The sequence below is a fragment of the Phyllostomus discolor genome, chromosome 11 (assembly GCF_004126475.2).
Source record: "Phyllostomus discolor isolate MPI-MPIP mPhyDis1 chromosome 11, mPhyDis1.pri.v3, whole genome shotgun sequence".
NCBI lineage: Eukaryota > Metazoa > Chordata > Mammalia > Chiroptera > Phyllostomidae > Phyllostomus > Phyllostomus discolor.
Genome location: NC_040913.2, coordinates 54,050,329 through 54,063,902, shown reverse-complemented (window position 1 = coordinate 54,063,902; position 13,574 = coordinate 54,050,329). Strand labels below are relative to the sequence as shown.

At 38.5% G+C, this 13,574-nt stretch overlaps 1 protein-coding gene across 4 annotated transcripts in view; it reads right to left on the bottom strand.

Annotated features, from left to right (window-relative positions):
* Positions 1-13,574, bottom strand: part of CLYBL (citramalyl-CoA lyase) — a 338,666-nt gene that overhangs the window by 177,302 nt on the left and 147,790 nt on the right. The gene's annotated exons all lie outside the window — the stretch shown is intronic.

Below are 13,574 nucleotides of genomic sequence, written 5' to 3'. Positions count from 1 at the left end.
AAATTCAAGGTGGATAAAAAATTTGAACGTAAGTTGTGATACCATTAAAGTTCTAGAGGAGAACACAGGCAGGAAAATCTCAGATATTTCATGCAGCAATATTTTCGCTGATATGTTCCCTAGAGCAAGGGACATAAAGGAAAGAATAAACAAATGGGATCTCATCAAAATAAAAAGCTTCTGCACGGCTAAAGAAAACAGTATTAAAATAAAAAGAGAACCAACTGTATGGAAAAACATACTTGCCAATGATATCTCAGACAAGGGTTTAATCTCCAAAATATATAAGAACGTACACAACTCCACTCTAACAATACAAGCAACCCAATTAAAAAATGGGCAAAGCACTTGAACAGACACTTCTCCAAGGAGGACATACAGAAGATCCAGAGACACATGAAAAGATGCTCAATATCACTAGCTATCAGAGAGATGCAAATTAAAACCACAATGAGATACCACTTCACACCAGTCAGAATGGCCATAAACAAAGCAGCAAACAACAAGTGTTGGAGAGGTTGTGGAGAAAAAAAGGGAACCCTAGTGCACTGCTGGTGGGATTGCAGACTGGTACAACCACTATGGAAAACAGTATGGAATCTCCTCAGAAAACTAAAAACGAATCTGCCTTTTGACCCAGCAATTCCACTGTTTGGATTATATCCTAAGAATCCTGAAACACCAACCCAAAAGAACCTATGCACCCCAATGTTCATAGCAGCACAATTTACAATAGCCAAGTGTTGGAAGCAACCTAGGTGCCCATCAATAAATGAATGGATCAAAAACCTATGGTACATTTACACAATGGAATTCTATGCAGCAGAAAGAAAGAAGGAGCTCCTACCCTTTGCAACAGCATGGATGGAACTAGAAAGCATTATGCTAAACAAAATAAGCCAGGTGGTGAAAGACAAACACCATATGATCTCACCTTTAACAGGAACCTAACACAAAACAAACAAACAAGCAAAATCTAACCAAAGACGCTGAAATTGAGAACAGGCTGACAGTGACCAGAGGGGAGAGGGGAGGGAATTTCAGGGGAAAAGGGGAAGGGTTTGCAGGAACAAGTATAAAGGACACATGGAAAAAACAAGAGGGGGGTGCTGGAAATGGGAAGTTAGGTGGGAGGGCTGGGGTGGGTGGGCTGGGAGTAAAAGGCAGAAAACTGTACTTGAACAACAATTTAAAAAATAATAAAAATTAAAAAGGAAAATGAAGTTATATTTTTGGCACATCTGAATTAGGCTGTCTACATACAGCCTACAAGGGATATCTATGTAGACCCCAATGTTTAGCTAGAGTGATCTAATGTGTGCTCCCTGTGCCCAGTGCCCCTGCCCAGCACTCCCCACAGCCTACTTCTGCCTTTACTTTCCTCATTTCTATCTCTCTCTCCTCCTGTCACTTCCCAACTCTTTAGGAACTTTCTGTTGTCTTCAGTGCAATGCAGTAAGGATATAGCAATAAGGTGAGAAAGGCTGTACCCTTACTACAACTTAATAGCTTCTGATGACCTATGAGCCCTGCAGTAACAAAACAGTTGCATTAGTTGAGTTTTGCTGTGGCCAACTCTAGTGTCTCCCATTAGGGTACACTGCTGAATCTTATTGACTCTATTTTTTTTCCAAAAAGTCACATCTTCCCCTTAGTTGGAACCAATTTGACTCAATTTACAGTTTTCACAAAACCATATGATCATCTCAATAGATGAAGAAAAACTATTTGACAAACTCTTTTGTAATAAAAATCAAAAACTAGATCTGAAGGGAAACTTCCAAATCTTGAAAAAGAAGGATTGCATTAAAGGTAGTACAGACAGAATCCTAAGTTAACACATATCAATTAATCTAGCCTCTATTTTGCTGAGAACCTATCAGAGCTCCAGCAAAGTGTCCAAACTCATGCTTTGTTTCTGAAGTTATAATGAACTCATATTCCAAAAAGAACCCTGTATATCAGTATATCAGACATTTTTACAAGTGCTGGGCCAACTCACTGCCGACCTATCACTGTTGGTCTATTAAACAAAGGTATTCTTATTTAGGTAAAATGTGTTTATGTAGCAACTAGAGTTTTTAAATAGCAATTAGATTGTAATATTATATAATATTTAATTTTTGTTAAAAAATTCAACGGGCTTTTCAAATTATATTGGTGACTAGGGATGGGAGGACTTTATGTTGGCACACACAGGTCAGGAACTAGGGCCTGTTGGCTGGACGCAGCTCTCAACCCCAGATCTCATTCTAGTTTTCACTAGATAACTACATCACAAGGGGGGCAGATCCCTAGTGATCACTGGAAAAAGCACAAAGGTAAAGGGAAGTCCCTGCAATTTTCAGGAAGTGACCTTTTAAAGAAAAGAGGTATAATATAGTGATGAAGGTGGCCAGGGAAGGGGCTGGAGACTCAAAGCCCTGGGGAATCTGAGTCACGACAATCTTCAAGATCAGTGGCCTGGAATAATCGTACAGTAGTTAGTCCCCCCTACACCAGGTCAGATTGTGTTTTAGGGGGGTAAATATAGATAGATAACATAAAATTGACCATGTGTAACATGACCATGCAATGGCAGTGAAATTCAGTTTGCCTTGGGTGTAACAATACCACCATCTTTCTCAGAAGTCATTTTTTTCAAAAATAAACTCGAGTACACTCATAAAACAAATCTCGTCTCCCATCCCACACAGCTCCTGTAACCACCATTCTACTTTCCACCTCTATGAATTTGACCAGTCTAGGTACCTCACTGAAGTGGAATTACACAGTATTTCTCTTTTTGTGACTGGCTTATCTCACTTAGCATAATGTCTTCGAGATCCATCCAGGCCGTAGCATCTGTCTGAATTTCCTTCCTTTTTAAGGCTGAGTAATATTTCATTGTGGGCATAGTTTATCCATCCATAAACAGGGGTATGTGGACCCTTGTTTATCCATCCATTCATCAGTTGGGGGACACTAGTTATTTCCACCTTCAGGCTGTTGTGAATAATGCTGTTATGAACACTGGTATACAAATCTGTTTTATTCTCTGCTTTCAATGTCTTTGGATATATCCCCAGAAGTGGAATTGGTATATATGATCAATTATATGGTAATTCTATATTACATTTTTGAGGAAACACCATACTGCTTTCCACAGTGGTGATATCACTTTACATTTCTACTCAAATTTTATTCTACATGTATTTTACATTGTGATGCATTCAAGTCCAGTTATGACTAAAGCAGTGTTTTGGAACCAGAAAAAAGAATAATCTTTTATGTGCCCTTGACCTTTAGAAATTGCCTCCACAGCCCTGGCTGGTGTGGCTCAGTGGATTGAGGGCTGGCATGTGAACCAAAGGGTGGCTGGTTCAATCCCAGTCAGTGCACATGCTTGGGTTGCTGGCAGGTTCCCAGTGGTAGGTGCGTGAGAAGCAACCACACATTGGTGTTTCTCTCCCTCTCTTTCTCCCCCCTTTCCCTTCTCTAAAAGTAATAAATAAAATCTAAAAAAAAGAAAAAGAAATTGCCTCCACAAATTCTAATAAATTTTGATAAATTCTCATTTGTCTATAAATTTAAGACATAAGAAAACATATAAAGCATTATTTTAAGATAATATCATCAATACATTTCTATTTAGGATACTATACAGAAATGACATAGCCCTTTAATTTCTTTTTGAAAGATTGACTCTAAGATTTAATAGAGGTTGAAAATAAAATTTTTTACAGAAAAGTTTACACAAATCCACAGCTATATGACAGATTCCTGGCAGATTCCTCTATGTGGGTCTGTTTCAATCCTTTGAGGGGGTTGGAGGAGGGATAGCCTCTGCAAAGGTATATACTGGGAAAAATTGAGTTCCATGTTGTATGGCCCAGGGGTCAGAGCTTGCATGACAATTCTGATGTTGATGGAAGAATCTGTGCATTGAGAGTGAAGATTAGAGCCCATTCACTGGTCCCCACCCCAAGAGACAGTAAAATTCACCTACAAATTTCAACCATGCTTATGACTATTAATAACTAATTATTTATGCCAGTATCTATAATAGTCAATGATTGAGGCTTACTTATGTTCTCACTTTAGTAAGTTCCCAAGTGCCCAGAGAGATTCCTTCCCTATTTCAAAAAACTGTTTCAGTTACTATGGCAACAGGGCACAGAGAAGTGGGGAGCTTTCCTCAGGCATGAGAGTGATCTGTCCTCTCATTGGCCAGACAGGACAATTCAGGAGATTAACATGTGGCACAAATACAAATAAATGTGCAGCCTACTTCAGAAAAGCCAAAAAGGTATTTTCAGGGCAAAGTCTCTCACAATGCAATTATGTCACACCTTAATCAAGTGCTCTATTTTGTACTGAAATGAAGAAATTATCTTTAGTGTTCAAAGTAGACACACAAAGGATAGCAGTTTGTGGTACACTATGGGTTTGCTGCTAAGGAAGGACCCAAGGCATAGTGGGGCAACTCATGGGCCATAGGCCAGCCTTTTAGCCATTGGGGGTGCCACGTACAAGGCGGGGCACTACTGAGGGAATTGCCTCCTGGCCTATCCTTACCATGGAACTCCAGGAAAAGGGTTGGATGTCAAATAAGAAACGGATGTAGCAGGAGCAAAGAAGAAAGCAGAATCTCTTTGCTTGCCAGTTTGGTAAGTTTGTATCACGCTGCAGATCTCCGCCTTCTCAGACCTTCACAATACCTTGGGGCTAAGCAAGTGAGCCCAGTGATAAAGGTCTTTTTTCACAGAGAGTGAGAAAGCAAACAAATACCATGTCAAAAATTAAAGTTGCTCATTATGCTCAGTGAAATAAGCCAGACAAAAAGGACAAATACTGTATGATTCTACCTATGTGAGGTACATAGAGTAGTCAAATTCAAGAGAAGGGAGGTAAAATGGGGTGGAGGAATAGGGAGTTATTTTTTAATGGGAACAGTTTCAGTTTGGGAAGATGAAAAGATCTGGAGATGGTGGTGACAGCTTCACAACAATGAGAATGTACTTAATGCCAAGGAATTTTAAAACACTTGCATAATTTGTATATTTTACCACAACAAAAAATTAAAATTACAAAATCATATGCATGCTATGTATTGATCAAATTCAGTACTGGTCACACAGCCAATAAATACTGAGTTTAGCATGAACTGGCCCTTGCTCAATGAGGGCCGTGGGGCATGCAAACATGGACAAAAAGCTGTGTGTACAGCAGACCCTCATTGCTACCCAGGAGTCCACAGATGTCTGGTCCTCCAGGTAGGTATACAGCTGTGAGTGGGGGCAAATCCCAGGAATGGAAGGACCCTCATACAACTGTGTGACTATTAATGAATCCCAGAAAAGAGAGCAAGTTTTCCATGAAAGCAGAGATCCACATTTATAACCCATATGGCTTAGACATTATTAATAAATGTGGCAGCAGTACTATTCAGTCACTCTACCCTTTGGCACTTGGGTGCCTGGTAGCACCTCTAACAGCAAACACTACCATTTTTCGGAAAGGAAGATGAAGGGAAGGGAAGAGATCTATACAAGCTAAGCCTAAATCAGCCCAGCAGACAATAAGAAAGGATGGGGAGAAGCTATTTGAGAGGGGAGGAAGAGGGAAAGAAGGAGGGAGAGGAAAGAGATAGGTCCTAAAGGTAAAGTTGGGGTGGATAAGAAAGTAGGAGGTAAGAAAGGAAGGTGGAGATGAGGACAAAGAAAGGAGAAAAGGAAGGGGGAGAGGAGAGGAACTTTGGTTTTCTGCAAGGCTAAATAAAACCAAAGCTCTTTGTTTTGTGTTGAGGAGTAGATAACAATAGAGCATGTGCCTGTGGATGGATATTCACCATAATCCCACTTTCTTGCTCCACTTTTGGTGAGAGAATAAGGATCGGAGGTTTTATCTAAACGGAAAACTGGAGGAGTTTTTTTTCCCCTTAGAGTGACACTGAGGTCAAGAGGGAAACCTGCACTCCTTCACTGAACACATTTAAGAACACAATGCGATTAGCATCTCTTCTGTTTCTGGGCTGCTTCAACCCAGGGTTTCTGGAAACACAAAGAAGTCTAAAGATGTTGTTCATTAATAGTTAACTGTTGATGTTGCTGAGAACTTGGTGGAGGAATGACGCTTAGGGCACTCTACCCAGAGAGATTTGATAGATGGATTTCTAAGTGCAATCCCAGCATCAGAAACTATGAGAGATAGCACCTGTCAAGCACAGAATGTGGAGCTTTTGGTAAATTCTAACTGAAACCTAAAGAACATACCATTTGACTTTCCATGGTCTCTATAGAGACAATTTGGTATTTTTGATCATGAAATTCTGAGTGTCGGGAATGAAGAGCATACTTGTTCCAATCCTGGCCTAAAGTGAACATTCAGAGTACAGCCTTCTGTTTAGATTTTCATTGTTGGTATTCCTGCCTAAGAAGACTGATCCTAAAACCAGTTGCAAAAAATATAATATGTAGCAGTTAATGTATTGAAACAGCCAGTGGAGGGTATAGGAAATATTATTACCATAGATAGCACCACAGGAAAATGTCACAGAGAAGACCATTCACAAAATTTATCCATTTACAGATTCCATCAGTACTGGGTTATTCTATCTCAAAAAATAAATTTAAAGCTGAGAAGATTATTTCCTGGCTTGTGCACAACTTTTGAGTTAACTGAGCAAATGCAAACTAAGATCAATTTCTCCTTAACTTTTTTTAAAGGTCACCAAAGAAGACTGTCAACCAGACAGATATAGTTACTGATGTCTTTTATGAAGTTCTTCAAAAGCTCAAAGGCTGCTAAATGTGTCAGATTAATGCATCTTCCCCACAACCAGATTCTTTGATATGAATCATGGAGAATTTTTTTTTCCTCCAGAAAATGGTTCTGTAATTTTGAGAAAATAGTTTTCTCTGTATCTTAATTTTTTTTGAGGGGGCAGGGGTAACTGTCATGAAAATATCTGGTTAATGGACTCTCTGTTTTCTATTTCTTCGTAGACTCTCTCAAAAATTTCTTTCAAGTGTCAATCTCAATCAAATGAGGCCAAAGTGTTACAAAGCTTGGAATTCTGGTATTTTATTAGCCATAGTTCCTTGATTATCCTGATTTGTAGATTTGGGGAGGATTTAATATCGATTTTTCTCTAGCGCTGAATAATTTTTAGAAAACACACAGTCTGAGTCTAATTGCCAGACCCATACTACGCACACGAAAGCTGTGAATACAAGCTGTGATCACAAATCACGTGTATGTGCCTTTGATTGTGTGGGACCCACATAAGATTAAGATTGTTTTTTTTCTTCCTTAATTATTCAGAGCTAAGTGTGATGAAAATTAAAACTAAACATATGGATGTGATCATGAAGGGTTTTTCTAATAGTTTTTTTTTTTAAGTATGTTTAATGTGCTAAGGGCACTAATTCCTTTAAGTATCTATTTAAGGCAAGGCTTCCTAGAATTTCCTCTAATTTTAGGGGAGCTTAAAGTATTTTCTTTTTCTTAATTCAGTGCCATACTTAGCAATGTATCAGTTCAAAATGCAAACAGTTTCTTCTTTCCCCCTTTTTAAATTCCCTGCAAAATCCACTATTACTGAATTTGAATTGTTACTTAGTTTTTAGCGGAATGAACTGGTCAGATTCAGACAGTTACACTTTTATTGTAAATTCAAAGAGAATAAAATTAAATATTAAGAGTTGAATCCTTCCCACAAAACTGTATGTCCATAATAATCTATATTATGATATATTTGTGACTCAATTCACAGTTTTCTTTGATAATGGCAAGAGACATGAAACAGGTTATCCAAAAACCAAGATAATCAGAGAATTTTTAAAATCTGTTTGTGGAATTCATTAACTGATTTTAAAAACTAATTTAATCTTATATATAATCTAGACTAACACTGATACTTATCTTCCTTTGGAAATGCTAATGGTATGTTAAGAGGTAGGCAGCTCAGAAATCTGTTGAGGGACAAGGACAAACCACTTGAGACTGAAAAGTTGTTGCAAGTTTTCATGGCACCAAATAGACAATATCCAAATGGTTCTTCCTCTGACTCTTGTTTCAGAAATGCAAGCCAGGGACAAAGGAACATAGAGCTGCAAGTTACAAGACCCAAAACATTCCTTCTTAGACAGACTGACCTCTGATTTCCCCTTCTGTTTGTCTGGCACATTCCCCAAGTCCTCTTGGGCAACCTGGTTCCATCCTTCCATCCCATATCTACTTTCCCTTCCCATCTGTGCTTCCAAAATCGCTTGCTGACTCCACATTTAGCTGAGCTCACATTTCTTTGCTTAACCACAAACCCTTAGATGCATTTCCAAGGGGAATCCAATTGTCATCCAACTCTCTGAATTGGTCCTTATACTGCTGGTCCCTTCTGCCTTCCTCCTAAGCTCACATTAGGCAGGACTTAGCAGAATGCTGACTGTCCAAATGGGCCAACCAGCTCCCAGTAAATGTTTGACTGGGTTACCCCTGCCAGATCTCTGTGACCTTGATACAAATTCCAAATACAATTGGATCTAGCAGAGTTAATCACAGCTAGATATGATGGGTGGCTTTTCAAAAACAAATAAGAGAGGAAACTTTGCAGTAGTTCGTTCTCCATGGCATCCAGCATTTTAAAGAAAGCAGAGCAAAGAAGCAAAACCATAGAACTCAGTTTATCCCATTCCCAGCAAGACCAATAGGCTGCAATAACAACCCAAAGGCAGGGAAACTGATGGGATATTAAATTACAAAACACCAACATTTGCACAGTAATTCCCACTAATTAAGAAAGAAAGATATAACTTGTTTGTTATAAACATCACCAGGTCTTGAACAAACACCAAGAGCTCACCACAGAGCCAAACCAAGCATCTGTCTAATCAGAGTCACTTTCCAAAGCATTTTATTGGTGCAGCTGCAGAGTGCACATTTTATCACACATGCTAATAATCCCCGTTTTGTCGCCTACATTTTAATCATTTGTTCTGGGCTTGTTTCTCAAACAATTACCACTAATAAATGGTCAGAATACCTCGTATCATATATGTCTAATTGCAGTCAAGAGCGGTTCTTGTCTGCATGTACATTTCAATTTACCTCTGGGGATAATGTTTGTTAATTGTATTTCTTTATATGCAAGCAAAGAAAAGGCAGCTCAGGCAAAAAAAGGACTAAGTGTTCTCCTCTTTCCCTTTGTTTCCACAAGAAGCTAAAGTCACTTCAAGAGGTACTTAATCCCATCATCCGTGGTTACAATTGCCTTGCAGCATCTATCAAAAAGATTCCGAAGTAAAGTGATGCAGCTATATTGTGTAATTAAAAGCAATTCAGGTAGTTATTGCTTGGGGCCCTTTACTGGTTCAAATATGTAAAATGGCTTTGCATGGATCCTAAACACTGTACTGTTTTAAATTTGGTCAGCATCAAAATCTGGAGGAAAGGGAGAAATATGGGGGGAAAACCCCAAATAACAACAAAAAAGCCCACCACCCTCTCCTAGTGTGAATTGTAAAAAAAAAAAAAGGAGAGTAAAAATCTGTAGTGGGGAAAAATACCCCACAATCCCTGGAACAAATGAAACAAATAGAGAAGGAAAGGAAGGAGAAAAAAGAAAACTGATGCTTTTCAACTTCACCAGTCCCTGTCCCAATCCAATTCTGCACTTAAAGAAACAAAATGTGCAATACTACTGGTTGAGTCTCTTCAACATGAATGAAAGAAGCTTGTAGGATCTACAACATAAAAGTAGAGGCTATCTGAAAATTTCAGCTTATTAAGAAAAATAACAAAGAAAATTTGTTGTGTGTCTAATTCCACAGTTACTTGTAAAGGCAAGGTATGAGAAGGACTTTTTAAAAGTATGGCCCAGCTTTATAATCAATTTACTTAAATTATTTTAAAAAGTTAAGTGCTTAGCCATTTCAACTTCATATTTGGCTTTTTAAGTCAACATGAATTTAACACAATGTTTTCAGCTATATACATATAACAAAGAGCCATCAATGACAGCAAGATGGAAACAGGTAAAATTCTCTGGTTTTTATTCTTGGCTAAAGCATTCTTAAGTGAAAACATAACTCTCAACAGATGTAAAACTAGATGTTAAAATAATAATGTATGTTTAAGTTTTATCATTTCCCCTTTTATAAGGAAAAAAAAACCCAGGAAGTCTTCCTGTTGATTTATGAAAGAATTTCAGGAAAAAATGCTAAGTTTGTGCCACAATGGCCTACTGGATGTTAAAGAACTTTTCAGGAAACACACTAGGTTACTCTCAGGATAAGGTGCATTCTGGAAGCAGCTGATGAGTGGAAATGCTCCACTCTATATCACCAGAACAGAGTTTCCACAGCAGCATCTATAAATGCGTTCTAAGATACAAATTGGTGGGAATGTAACTGCGGCCTAAAACTACAATGTGTGAGTATGTGAGTGTAATATGATTTGTCATTCAAATAATTAAATGATTGTCATAAGTGAACTGTTGTTCATTTAGGCACAAAACTGTCCTCATTCTTCACACATAGTCTAACAATTTAAAGTGAGTGCAAAACCCTACAACTGAAAATGTAAAAGTACTTTGTCTTTGAGTTTGCAAAAGTAAACTCAAAAGTTTAACCTTATATGAACTACTGATGCCAAATGGAACAAATTTTGTTTCCATCTTCAGTAGAATGAAACTTTTAAAAAATCTATCATTAAAAAAAATCTGCCATCCATGCTTTTTCAACTATATCAACCATAGTGTTAGAAATACTATAGATGCTGAAATGGTTTTGTATTGTTAAAATAAGTATTTCCTAGAAGTTCAACACTATTTATTATTATTCAGTGTTCAGTTTGTCTCCAAGTGCTCATTCAAAATCATTAACCCTCAATTGGTGGGGGTCATGGGGCTGACATCCCCCCACCACCATATTCTTATCACCCTTACCTTTTGGCTGTCCTGGTGAGGTGACACACTCTATGGGACTGAGAATAGCAAGTGGATGACAGAAGTACCCCTGAGCTTGATTACCTTTCTCTGCACCATCACTGTCAAATTTCTCAGATAAATGATTTCGTGATCAGGCATCAGTGCTTTCCCCGTCCCCGCCCCCCCCCACTCCCCCGCGACTGTGTTGCTCAAGTTAAGCTACACTTTTTGGGGGGTGGGTGGGGGTGGGGTAGGGCACTAAAAAAAAACCCCCACCGAACCTTTATTTTTGATTTATCCAAATATTTGTTTCATGTCCTACAGATTTTTTTTCACTAGTTTGGATCAAGATATGCAGGTACTTTTCCTGAACAGGGGACATTTTAGGAATACCCAAAACTGAACTAAACAAGAGAAAAACAAATTCATTGATAATGAATTTTCAGCAAAAGTCTGAACTGCACTCTGTCTCCTATAGCAAGTACCACTGGCAGGTGTTTTATCTGTATCATATTTCTTTCCTCTTTTGCCCCAGAACTCCACACTGCTCCCTTGTTTCTGAAGCTCCCCTGGAGCTCCCCAGGAATGGTGCCTACCACAGCCTGCCAAGAGCGGCCCCACCACCAGCCCTTCAATTCTTGCCATTGATCCAGTAGTGTGCACGCTGGCTAAATGCTGCCAGGTCAAGCTGGAGAGCAGGACTTGAAAATGCAGTACTAATTACTGTGATTACAATCTGTGTCTCAAGCAGCTTAGATTTCAGGGAAGTGTCTATAGGTGATCTGTCTCTGAATCAAAAATCTCAGTTTGAGAGATTCAAAATCTATACATGCAGACTTTCCAATTTGTTAAGTCATAATATGGGCATCACATCATTCATGATACCTTCTCCCAAAGCTTATGAACTACTGTAAGCCCAGCATACAGAAAGCCTGAAACAGACAGAGAAGAAAAATAATCAGACAGAACCCCTGCAGCCACAAAAGTTGCAAACACCAGAGCCCTGCAACATGATGCTCAGATGACGTTTTTCTTCAGGTAACCTGAGGCCCTCTGAAGCTTAACAGGGGAGTGAGAGGGTGCTTAAGGAAACATGATCATAGGCATCATCACTCTGCAAACAGCAGGGATGAATTTATCATCAATTTATCATGAATTTATCATGAGAATCTCAAATCTCTTAGTATCCATATGAGTTATGTATTGACCACTGAGCTCCAAAATGCAGATATACTAGAGTCAGAGAAAGTGATTTCATAAATACATCTCATATGACTAAAACAAAAGAATAAAAATAAATAATTTAAAAATGTTGATGAGAGAAAACACCAAGATATTTCATTTTCCTGGGCTCATAAATATCCTCTTTAAACAAGTTCCAGTCACTTGTAAATATGCTGAGGAGCAAGGCAGCTAGTTTTGCTCTGGAGTGCACGGTGTATTTTCCTTTCTTTCACAGACTGTGAGATTTGCTTGTCCCTGTCCAAATCTGTAGAGACAGTTCTTCCCAGGGCATGAAAATTAGAAGTAATTGCTCTGAATCATCATGTAGAATTTCTGAGGAACTTCTATTCTCAGTGATATCCCAGTGCTAGGTTTCCAAGCACTGTCATAGAATTGAGTGTGATTTCGCATGTAACCCATCACAGGGGTCCTTCTGCAGCTTGCAGGCACCACGCTGGTTTTCTGTGTGCCCATATCAGGGGTTTTGGAGGATGAGTAAGTTTTCACAGGACACACTGGCCAGTGGTCTCAAGACCTGACTTGTCATTTTGAGCCTGGCCTGAATCAGTACATTGTTGAAGACCACAGAGACTTTATGAAAATATGACTTCAATATTTTTCTTTCCTACCCTCATTTCCTTTTTTCAAGTACTCAGTTCACAATTTGTGTCTGTAAGTGTGTTTATTTGAATATGAAACCACTTTTACCGGGCTCGGTTGTTTTAAATGAATAACCATGAAAATAGAAGGTAAACGTTTCAGTGTACTCATCCTATAAAGCACCATTATTTGATGACTTCTTTGCTGGTTACTCAATCTAAATAAATTTTTAAGATTTGTGATTGTATATTTTAAGATTTAGTGACTTCAGATGGCAATTTTTCTCTTTTAAGAATTACATGAAATCACAGCACTAGCTTGGCAAAATAAGCTATTCCTGCTTTTAAAAAATTTTACTGACAATGATTAAAATAAAATTAAAAAAAAAAAAAAAGAAAAAAAAATTTTACTGAGCTCCAAGCCAGGCTCTTTTACCACTCAAAGTGAGCAATCTATTAAGTCAAAACTTTTGAATACCTAAATTTTCAGTTTTTGGGTTTTTTTGGAGCAGACAAGTCTCCTTAGTCTGTTTCCGAATCAGAGTCTCTGGGTCTGTCTAGTTGGCAATAAGAACTAGGCCTTTTGGCTAATGAACATTGACACAAATTTATCAGCATCTAACACAGGCCTGGTACGTGGTCACCCTTACGTTTGTTGACCAAATTTCTTACCAACTTCTTTCCTACTTAACTGTAGGAACCATCTAAACCATCACCATTGCATTTCTCAATGGCAAGAAACACTTGGCTTTTCTTCCATGTCTAAAACAAATTCTTCTAAGAACTGTTTGCCCTATACCAGGGGTGTCAAACTCATTTTCACCAGGGACCACATCAGCCTCACA